The following is a 12,095-nucleotide window of genomic DNA, read 5'->3' as shown; positions in this document are numbered from 1 at the left end:
TGCAAGTCGTGATTCCTATTACAAGAACATGATCTCATACATCACAATATATCATTCATCATTCATCACAACTTCTGGCCATATCACATCACATGACAATTGCTGCAAAAACAAGTTAGACATCCTCTAATTGTTGTTGCATCTTTTACGTGGCTGCAATTGGGTTCTAGCAAGAACATTTTCTTACCTACGAATAACCACAACATGATCTTGTCAACTTCTATTTACCCTTCATAAGGACCCTTTTCATCGAATCCGCTCCAACTAAAGTGGGAGAGACAGACACCCGCCAGCCACCTTATGCAACTAGTGCATGTCAGTCGGTGGAACCGGTCTCACGTAAGCGTACGTGTAAGGTTGGTCCGGGCCGCTTCATCCCACAATACCGCTGAAGCAAGATAAGACTAGTAGTGGCAAGCAAGTTGAAAAGATCCACGCCCACAACAAAATTGTGTTCTACTCGTGCAATAGAGAACTATGCATAGACATAGCTCATGATGCCACTGTTGGAGAACGTTGCAGAAAATTAAAATTTTCCTACGGTTTCACCAAGATCCATCTATGAGTTCATCTAAGCAACGAGTCAAGGGGAAGAGTTTTCATCTACATACCACTTGTAGATCGAGTGCGGAAGCGTTCAAGGGGATGGTGATGATGGAGTCGTACTCGTCGTGATTCGGATCACCGATGACCAAGTGCTGAACGGACAGCACCTCCGCGTTCAACACACATACGGGACGATGGACGTCTCCTCCGTCTTGATCCAGCAAGGAGGAAGGAGAGGTTGAGGAAGGCAGCTCCAACGGCAGCACGACGGTGTGGTGTTGTTGGTGCAGCAGTACTCCGACAGGGCTTCGCCAAGCACGTACGGAGGAGGAGAGGTGTTGGGGAGGGGAGGGGCTGCGCCTTGGCTTGTGTTGTTGCAGCCCTCCCCTCACCCCTCTATATATAGGAGAAGAGGGGCAAGGGGGCCGGCCCTCTAGGGGAAACCCTAGAGGGGGGCGGCGGCCAAAGGGAGAGGGAAAGGGGTGGCTTGCCCCCCAAGCTAGGGGGGCGCCCCCTTTAGGGTTTCCCCTCCCCTTGTCCTAGCCGCATGGGCCTAGGTGGGGAGGTGTGCCCAGCCCACTAGGGGCTGGCTCCCTCTCCCACACAGCCCATGTGGCCCCCCGGGAGGGGTGGCCCCACCCGGTGGACCCCCGGAACCCTTCCGGTGGCCCCGGTACAATACCGGTACGCCACCGAAATTTTCCGGTGTCCGTTTAACCACTTTCCTTATATAAATCTTTACCTCCGGACCATTCCGGAACTCCTCGTGATGTCCGGGATCTCATCCGGGACTCCGAACAACATTCGGTAATCACATACTTGTCTTCTTGATAACCCTAGCGTCACCGAACCTTAAGTGTGTAGACCCTACGGGTTCGGGAGACATGCAGACATGACCGAGACGACCTCAGGTCAATAACCAACAGCAGGATCTGGATACCCATGTTGGCTCCCACATGCTCCTCGATGTTGTCATCGGATGAACCACGATGTCGAGGATTCGATCAAACCCCGTATGCAATTCCCTTTGTCAATCGGTACGTTACATGCCCGAGACTCGATCGTCGGTATCCCAATACCTCGTTCAGTCTCGTTACCGGCAAGTCACTTTACTCGTACCGCAATGCATGATCCCGTGATCAAACACTTGATCACCTTGAGCTCATTATGATGATGCATTACCGAGTGGGCCTAGAGATACCTCTCCGTCATACGGAGTGACAAATCCCAGTCTCGATCCGTGTCAACCCAACAGAGACTTTCAGAGATACCTGTAGTGCACCTTTATAGTCACCCAGTTACGTTGTGACGTTTGGTACACCCAAAGCACTCTTACGGTATCCGGGAGTTACACGATCTCATGGTCTAAGGAAGAGATACTTGACATTGGAAAAGCTCTAGCAAACGAACTAACCGACCTTTGTGCTATGCTTAGGATTGGGTCTTGTCCATCACATCATTCTCCTAATGATGTGATCCCGTTATCAATGACATCCAATGTCCATAGCCAGGAAACCATGACTATCTGTTGATCACAACGAGCTAGTCAACTAGAGGCTCACTAGGGACATATTGTGGTCTATGTATTCACACGTGTATTACAATTTCCGGATAATACAGTTATAGCATGAATAAAAGACTATTATCATGAACAAAGAAATATAATAATAACACTTTTATTATTGCCTCTAGGGCATATTTCCAACACGGTGGCCCTCTGGTCACCTCGATGGCATCCATCTTCGCCCACCACATCTTCCAACGGGCGAAGGCCATGCGCGCACCTTCAATGCAGGCCGAGCCCTTGACGACGTCCAGGCGAGGACAGGCGAGTCCAAAGTAGCTGCTTGGCATAGCTTTGGCTGGCCATAGCCGGATTATGAAATCCTTCATGGCTAGTTCGGCCACCCTATGCAGCTCCACCAGCTGTTTCAGCTGATCGGTGAAGGACACGGGATGCTCTGGCGCCGCATACTGTGACCAGAATAGCTTCTCTATAGAACCCCCTCCTTCGGCTCGGTAGAACTCCGCGGCGTCTGATACACTGCGTGCTAAATCCGCAAAAGCTCCTGGGGAACTCCGAACCTGGGTTAGTAAAAGGTACTACTTCTCCGCATAATTGCTTTGCATCTTAAATGCCTTACCCGCCGTAATATTCTTGGCCTCCTGGATCTCCTGGGGGGAGCCTGGGCCTCATTCTGTGCGATCTCCGTGCTCTGACGAGCCTTGGCGAGTTCGGTCCCTTGAACCGACGTATCATGCTCCAAGGCTTCGCATTTCTTAACCGCATCCTGGAGCTCCTGCTGGATTTCTTTGAACCGAGCCTTGGACTTTTTACTGGCGGCTTGCTGTTGGACAGCCTTCTCCTCGGCCTCGCCCAGGGCCTTCTTCAGGGCCTCGACCTCGATCGCGGCTCCTACACATATTACGACATAGCGGTCAATATACAGCGCCTATCCTTTCTAAACACACAACAAGTCGTCACTCACCTTGCTTCTCCTGGAGCCGAACCTTAACCTCGCCGAGCTCGTTCTTGGTCCGCTCCAGCCTCTGCCTCTGCTCAGAGACTTCGGCAGCATGGGAAGTCGCGGCCATACGCCTGTTTATTCATACAACAGAAGATTGATCCTCTGTCCGGTTCTTATTGCCGAACACCGGACAGTGTCTCAGGGGCTACTGGCTACACGGGGTTTTCCTCTTTCTTACCTTGAAACATGTCAACAGGCTGTTGTAGGCTTCAGTCAATCCAGTCTTGGCGGACTGAATCTTCTCGATCACCGCACCCATAAGGACACGGTGCTCGTCCACGACAGAGGCGCCTCCATCAGGTTATCCAGCGCCCCTGGATGAACAAGGGGCATCGGTGGAAGCGGCGCATCCCCCTCCTTCAAAGGGGGTTGCTCGCCCGACTCCGGAGCCATATGGGCCTCCGGAATCATATTCCACTCAGGGCCGAACTAGATGCGGCCCTCTACGCCAATCTCCATGGGGAGTGGCTCCCCCATTTGTCCGACAGTGGAGGTCTCGCCTTGTGGAGCCTCCCGGACAGCGTCCTGGGTTCCTCCCCGGTTCGGAGTGGTCCTCCGAGATAACACTTCGGTGTCGTCCCTGGCCCCGGGGGAATAAGCAGGCGGTGGCGACATGCTCGCCATCTCCAATGGAGCCAACGAACCTCCAGGTGAGGATCGCTAGATAAGGTCGCGGGCCGAACTGCAATAGCACAATTAACTATGTCATGATAATGAAGAGAAAGGGATGCATGAGCGCATGAGCGAGCCGTGTCACTTATGATGCAGCCTGGGGCTTATTGCGGGGGCGCCTCTCCGGACTGCTATCAACGTCCCACGCGATGTTGACCGCAGGGACGCTCTTCCCCTTCTTGGGCGTTTCCGCCTCCGGATGGGCCGAAGCCGCCCTCTTCTTCTTATTGTCCCCATGGGGAGGGCGCTTTCCTCCTCCTCCATCTCTTCCTCGCCATTGTCCTCTGGGACAGAGGAATGGGCTTCCTCGTCTTCGGACATCACGTCCGAAGTGCCCTTGCAATGGGGGCCACTCTTGGCCCCCTTGGCCTTCTTCTTAGCCTTCTTCTCCGGTGCCTTATAAGGCGCCGGCACCAGCATCTTCGCTAGACGTGGGATGATCGGTTCTTCAGGCAGCAGAGCCGGACACTAGATCCGCTTTTCCCTCTCCATCCAGTCCTGGCAATGCAATGATAAGCCCAGACATCATCCCTGAAATGATTAAGTTGGGGATACAATGAAAACTAGCATACCTCGCTCGCGAGGTGTTTACAATCGTGACCATGGTCTGAATCCGTGGCCGGTGGTTTCTCGTTGCCCTTAAAGAGCAACTTCCATGCACCTTAGTGAGTAGTCTCGAAGAGCCTCACCAGGGTCTAATCCTTCTTCAGGTTGAACTCCCACAAAGGACGGCTTCGGCGCTAGTACGGAAGGATCCAACGAACCAGCATCTCCTGGATCACATCAACGAGCTTGACTTTCTTGGTTGACATGCTCTGAACGCGCGTCTGCAGCGCTATCACCTCATCAGGGGAACCCCAGTCCGGACTCTTCTCGACCTAGGAGGTGAGTCGCATGGGAGCGCTAGAGCGGAATTCGGCAGCAGCGGCTTAGGTGGTGTTGCGAGGTTTTGTGATGTAGAACCACTGCTTCTGCCACTCCTTCACTATGTCCACAAAAGTGACTTTGGGCCAGGATACGTTGGATAGCTTGCTCACCATAGCTCCTCCGCACTCCGCGTGCTGGCCGTCCACCACGTTCGGCTTCACGTTGAAGACTTTGACACACAGCCCGAAGTGGTGTTGGATGCAGAGGAAGGCCTCACATACGATGATAAACGCCAAGATGTTGAGGAAGGAATTCGGGGATAGATCATGGAAATCTATCCCGTAATAATACATCAGCCCATGGATGAAAGGGTGGACTGGAAAACCCTAGCCCACGGAAGAAATGGGGGAGGAACACTACCCTCTCGGTGGGCATCGACATGGGGACGAATTGTCCCTCGGTCGGAAGGCGGTGAGTGATCTCCTTCGCCAAGTATCCGGCCACCCAAAGCTCCGTAATGTTCTCCTCCTTGACGGAGGAGACGATCCACTTGCCCTGATCTCCGGATCCGGACATGGTTGCTTTGGAGGAGAGGAGATGAGAACTTGGGCACTGGAGCTCGAGATTTGAAAGGTGGAGATGGAGAGAGGGCATGAGAGAGGAAGAGGGAATTCTTATCCCCTTATAAAGGAAACGAATATTGAATGTCTCCTCACTCGCCTTAAGATTCTCCTATTCCCAAGGGCTGTATAAATGGCACGGTTGGGTTACCCATGACCGTAGTGATGAGAATCTCGTAATAAGGGGACGTGATCTCTGTTTCAACAAGACGTGCCAATGGCAACCGCATCTCAAAATGTGGAGCGTCAGACCAAAAACGGTTCGAAATTATGACCGGACAGACGTGATGTCATATTATAAAAGCTGTCAGCGGATTAGACTCGTGTAAAAATATATATTCTCTCTACGGTTATGTATGGTGTGTATGACAGGTCCGAATACTATCATCGCATCCGAAGACTATCTTGAAGTTCGGATAGAAGGCAACCCGCCTTGCAATGTCGAAGACAATCTGCGCGCCGGACTCCTCGTCATTGAAGCCAGGTTCAGGGGCTACTGAGGGAGTCCTGGAAAGGGTTATGAGCAAAGTAGCATAAATATTTCCCTCAGTTTCTGAGAACCAAGGTATCAATCCAGTAGGAGGCTACGCGCGAGTCCCTCGGACCTACACAAAACAAATAAATCCTCGCAACCAACGCGATAAGGGGTTGTGAATCCCTACACGGTCACTTACGAGAGTGAGATCTGATAGATATGATAAGATAATATTTTTGGTATTTTTATGATAAAGATGCAAAGTAAAATAAAAGGCAATGAAAATAACTAAGTGTTGAAGATTAATATGATGGAAGATAGACCCAGGGCCATAGGTTTCACTGGTGGCTTCTCTCAAGAGCATAAGTATTTTATGGTGGGTGAACAAATTACTGCTGAGCAATTGACAGAATTGAGCATAGTTATGAGAATATCTAGGTATGATCATGTATATAGGCATCACGTCCGAGACAAGTAGACCGACTCCTGCCTGCATCTACTACTATTACTCCACACATCGACCGCTATCCAACATGCATCTAGAGTATTAAGTTCATAAGAACAGAGTAACGCTTTAAGCAAGATGACATGATGTAGAGGGATAATTTCATGCAATATGATAAAATCCCCATCTTGTTATCCTCAATGGCAACAATACAATACGTGCCTTGCTGCCCCTACTGTCACTAGGAAAGAACACCACAAGATTGAACCCAAAGCTAAGCACTTCTCCCATTGCAAGAAAGACCAATCTAGTAGGCCAAACCAAACTGATAATTCGAAGAGACTTGAAAAGTAACAAATCATACATAAAAGAATAGAAGATCCAAATATTGTTCATAGATAAACTTGATCATAAACCCACAATTCATCGAACTCAACAAAACACACCCCAAAAGAAGATTACATCGAATAGATCTCCACGAGAGAGGGGGAGAACATTGTATTGAGATCCAAAAAGAGAGAAGAAGCCATCTAGCTAATAATTATGGACCTGAAGGTCTGAGGTAAACTACTCACACATCATCGGAGAGGCTATGGTGTTGATGTAGAAGCCCTCCGTGATCGATGCCCCCTCCGGTGGAGCTCCGGAACAGGCCCCAAGATGGGATCTCGTGGATACAGAAAGTTACGGCGGTGGAATTAGGGTTTTGGCTCCGTGGTTGATCGTTTGGGGGTACGTAGGTATATATAGGGGGAAGGAGTACGTCGGTGGAGCAACAGGGGGCCCATGAGGGTGGAGGGTGCGCCTGGGGGGGGGGGGTAGGCGCGCCTCCCTACCTCATGGCTTCCCTGTTGTTTGCTTGACGTAGGGTCCAAGTCTCCTGGATCATGTTCGTTCCGAAAATCACGTTCCCGAAGGTTTCATTTCGTTTGGACTCCGTTTGATATTCTTTTTCTACGAAACTCTGAAATAGGAAAAAAACAACAATTCTGGGCTGGGCCTCCGGTTAATAGGCTAGTCCCAAAAATAATATAAAAGTGAATAATAAAGCCCAATAATGTCCAAAACAGAAGATAATATAGCATGGAGCAATCAAAAATTATAGATAAGTTGGAGACGTATCAAGCATCCCCAAGCTTAATTCCTGCTCGTCCTCGAGTAGGTAAATGATAAAAACAGAATTTTTGATGTGGAATGCTACTAGGCATAATTTCAATGTAATTCTTCTTAATTGTGGCATGAATATTCAGATCCGAAAGATTCAAGATAAACGTTTAATATTGACATAAAAATAATAATACTTGAATCATACTAACTAAGCAATTATGTCTTCTCAAAATAACATGGCCAAAGAAAGTTCATCCCTACAAAATCATATAGTTTAGTCATGCTCCATTTTCGTCACACAAGAATGCTCTCATCATGCACAGCCCCGATGACAAGCCAAGCAATTGTTTCATACTTTAGTAATCTCAAAATTTATAAACCTTCACGCATTACATGAGTGTGAGCCATCGATATAGCACTATGGGTGGAATAGAGTATAATGATGGGGGTTATGTGGAGAAGACAAAAAAGGAGAAAGTCTCACATCAACGAGGCTAATCAATGAGCTATGGAGATGCTCATCGATTGATGTTAATGCAAGGAGTAGGGATTGCCATGCAACGGATGCACTAGAGCTATAAATGTATGAAAGCTCAACAAAATAATCTAGTGGGTGTGCATCCAACTTGCTTGCTCACGAAGACCTAGGGCACTTTGAGGAGGCCCACTGTTGGAATATACAAGCCAAGCTCTATAATGAAAAATTCCCACTAGTATATGAAAGTGACAAAACAAGAGACTCTCTATCATGAAGATCATGGTGCTACTTTGTAGCACAAGTGTGAAAAAAGGATAGTAGCATTGTCCCTTTTCATTTTTTTGCCTCCCTTTTTTTCGGCCTTTCTCTTTTTTTATTGGGACAATGCTCTATTAAATGATGATCATGTCACTTCTATTTATTTACAACTCAATGATTACAACTCGATACTAGAACAAGGTATGACTATATATGAATGCCTCCAGCGGTGTACCGGGATATGCAATGAACCAAGAGTGACATGTATGAAAGAATTATGAACGTTGGCTTTGCGACAAATACTATGTCAACTACATGATCATGCTAAAAAATATGACAATGATGAATGTGTCATGATAAATGGGATGGTCAAAACTTGCATGGCAATATATCTCGGAATGGCTATGGAAATGCCATAATAGGTAGGTATGGTTGCTGTTGTGAGGAAGATATAAGGAGGTTTATGTGTGAAATAGCGTATCATATCACGGGGTTTGGATGCACCGGCGAAGTTTGCACCAACTCTCAATGTGAGAAAGGGCAATGCGCGGTACCGAAGAGGCTAGCAATGATGGAAGGGTGAGAGTGTGTATAATCCAAGGACTCAACATTAGTCATAAAGAACTCACATACTTATTGCAAAAATCTACAAGTCATCAAAAACCAAGCACTACGCGCATGAGAGATCAATAGTTTCTATAAAACAAATCCACCACCGTGCTCTAAAAGATATAAGTGAAGTACTAGAGCAAAACTATATAACTCAAAAGATATAAGTGAAGCACATAGAGTATTCTAAAAATTTCCGAATTATGTGTGTCTCTCTAAAAAGGTGTGTACAGCAAAGATGATTGTGGTAAATTAAAAAGCAAAGACTCTAATCATACAAGACGCTCCAAGCAAAACACATATCATGTGGTGAATAAAAATATAGCTCCAAGTAAAGTTACCGATGGAAGTAGACGAAAGAGGGGATGCCTTCCGGGGCATCCCCAAGCTTTGGCTTTTTGGTGTACTTAGATTATCTTGGGGGTGCCATGGGCATACCCAAGCTTAGGCTCTTGCCACTCCTTGTTACATAATCCATCTAATCCTTACCCAAAACTTGAAAACTTCACAACACAAAACTTAAAGTAGAAAATCTCGTGAGCTCCGTTAGCGAAAGAAAACAAAACACCACTTCAAGGTACTGTAATTAACTCATTCTTTATTTATATTCATGTTAAACCTACTGTATTCCAACTTCTCTATGGTTTATAAACTATTTTACTAGCCATAGATTCATCAAAATAAGCAAACAACACACGAAAAACAGAATCTGTCAAAAACAGAACAGTCTGTAGTAATCTGTAGCTAGCACAATATCTGGAACCCCAAAAATTCTAAAATAAATTGATAGACGTGAGGAATTTATCTATTAATCATTGGAAAAAATAATTAACTAAATAGCACATTCCAAATAAAAGTGGCAGCAGTTCTCGTGAGCGCTAAAGTTTCTGTTTTTTACAGCAAGATTAACAAGACTTCCCCAAGTCTTCCCAACGGTTCTACTTGGCACAAAAACTGATTAAACACAAAAAACTAAACCAAAACATAGGCTAGATAAATTATTTATTAAATAACAGCAAGGATAAATATTTTTTTGACTCCCAACAAGCGCTTTTCTTTAAAGCCTTATAGCTAGGCATAGTATTTCAATGATGCTCACATGAAAGACAAGAATTGAAGCACAAAGAGAGCATCATAAAACACGTGACAAACACATTTAAGTCTAACAAACTTCCTATGCATAGGCATCTTATAGGTAAACAAATTATCAAGGCAACCAAAAACTAGCATATGCAAGGAAGCGGAAAGAAACAATAGCAATCTCAACATAACGCGAGGTAATTTAGTAACATGAAAATTTCTACCACCATATTTTCCTCTCTCATAATAATTATATGTAAGAACATAAGAAAATTCAACAAAATAGCTATCACATAAAATATTTTCAACATGATCCACATGCATGCAAAGTTGAAACTCTTCCAAATAGTGGGATTAACATTAACTAAAGTCATGACCTCTCCAAACCCACTTTTATCAAAAACTTCATAAGATTGAACATTCTCCAAATATGTGGGATCTAAAGTTGACACTCTTCTGAACCCACTTTCAATAATATTGCAAACACTATTATCAGTCTCATATTCATCATGGGGCTTAAATAAATTTTCAAGATCAAAAGAAGAATCACCCCAATCATGATCATTGCAACAAATAGTAGTCACAGCAAAACTAGCATCCCCAAGCTTAGGGTTTTTCATATCGTTAACACAATTGACATTAAGAGATTTTATAATAACATCATTGCAATCATGCTTTTCATCGAAGGAACTATCAAGTATGGGTGCAATAGCAACGATCTCATGTTTAACATAAGGAACTATAGCAAATTCATCTTCATATATATTGGCATGATCGCCACAAGAATAGCAAGCATCATGTGCATCAAGGGATATTTCAATCAAATCATCGGAATCATGATTATCTATAGATTCATGCATATCATTATTTTCTTCCGAAGCAACGATCATTCTTTCAATAAATTCTTTGACATAGACATTATGAGCATATTTTTCATAGCAATATGTAAGTATGTAAAAAATTTCAGATTCGTAGAGAGTAATATCATACTTTTCAATCAAAGAAGAAACTTCATAAGCACCCTTAAACGCAACAAATTCTTTAATTCGTTCAATATCGTAGTAACTATAAACAACCTTTGCATAAGAAGATAAGATTTGAATATCATTAAACTCACATAGCTAGGGGGAGGTGTTTTCTAGGGTTCTTAGAGCAACAAGTAAAATCACAAATTTCACAAAGTTTCCAAGAATAACACAACAATCTGTGTATTTGATTCCATAAGAGTCTCCCTTTTTCAGAAAAACGGTGACACACAAAATGAGCATGCTCATCTAAAGATTTCCCATCAACTAGACTAGTTGGGGTTTCAGCATGAGCGCATAAGGATCGAAGATGATCTAAGTAGAACACTTTAAGTGGATCCATATCAATAGATTTTTAGCAAGCAAAGATGCAAGCAAATAGAAGGCACAAGGATACACAAACAAGGATACATACGGGAAGAAGGCAAACAAAAGAAGAGGCAAATAAAAAGACAAGGGTGAAGTGGGGGAGAGGAAAACGAAAGGCAAATGGCAAATAATGTAATGCAGGAGATAAGTGTTTTGTGATGGGTACTTGGTATGTTGACTTTTGCGTACACCTCCCTGGCAATGGTGCCAGAAATCCTTCTTGCTACCTCTTGAGTACTGCGTTGGTTTTCCCTTGAAGAGGTGTTGATACCGGATTCTGGCATGGTCAAAAACGTAATTAAGATGGCCTCAAATGGAAAAGTGCTCAAAGTGAGGAAGTTCTGTATCATCAAAAGGACGAACTTTTATATTTGGGCCATAGCCATCCGGTCTCATCTCTAAGGCCAAAGTTGTGTTTGAAGTACTCGGATTTTATATTCAAAACACTATTCAGCTGATTACGCCCCCAAGATGGACTCATATGAGAAATGTTTCTACACAATTTGTCTTCGTCTCATCGAGACGATCGATTCGATATAAAAACGTCTAAATCGGAGTTCATATATGGAAAAGTTAGAGCAAAAGCAGTGTGCTGCATAAGTTTCCCCCGGAAGTTCCGGGCAACACTTCCGGGGAGGTTCCGGGCTAAACCGAAAGTTTGCACGCGGTGCGTCCCGAAGACTGGATTTTAACATTGTTTGTAGATTTGCGGAGTCGCCAAAAAGTGTGATCAACTGAAGAGTTTTTCTCCATTGCAAGATCTACAACTTTGCTTTTGGGACCATCGTCATCCGACGTAGTATGCGGCCTGCAGATTCAGTGCAAGAGGGCTACTTGATATAATTTTAGCCCGGAAGTTCCGGGCCAGACCGAAAGTTCCGGCCAACATAGTCCGAGTTAGGGTAACTTTTGATGATTTGGACGTGATTTGAGTCCTTTTATTGTACGGGAAGTCCAGCCGCCTCATATATATGTAAGGGGTGACGGCCGATTGAACAACACACAATCGACATATC

This window comes from Triticum dicoccoides, chromosome 7A (assembly GCF_002162155.2).
Source record: "Triticum dicoccoides isolate Atlit2015 ecotype Zavitan chromosome 7A, WEW_v2.0, whole genome shotgun sequence".
NCBI classification, from domain to species: Eukaryota; Viridiplantae; Streptophyta; class Magnoliopsida; order Poales; family Poaceae; genus Triticum; species Triticum dicoccoides.
This window is presented reverse-complemented; position numbering follows the sequence as displayed.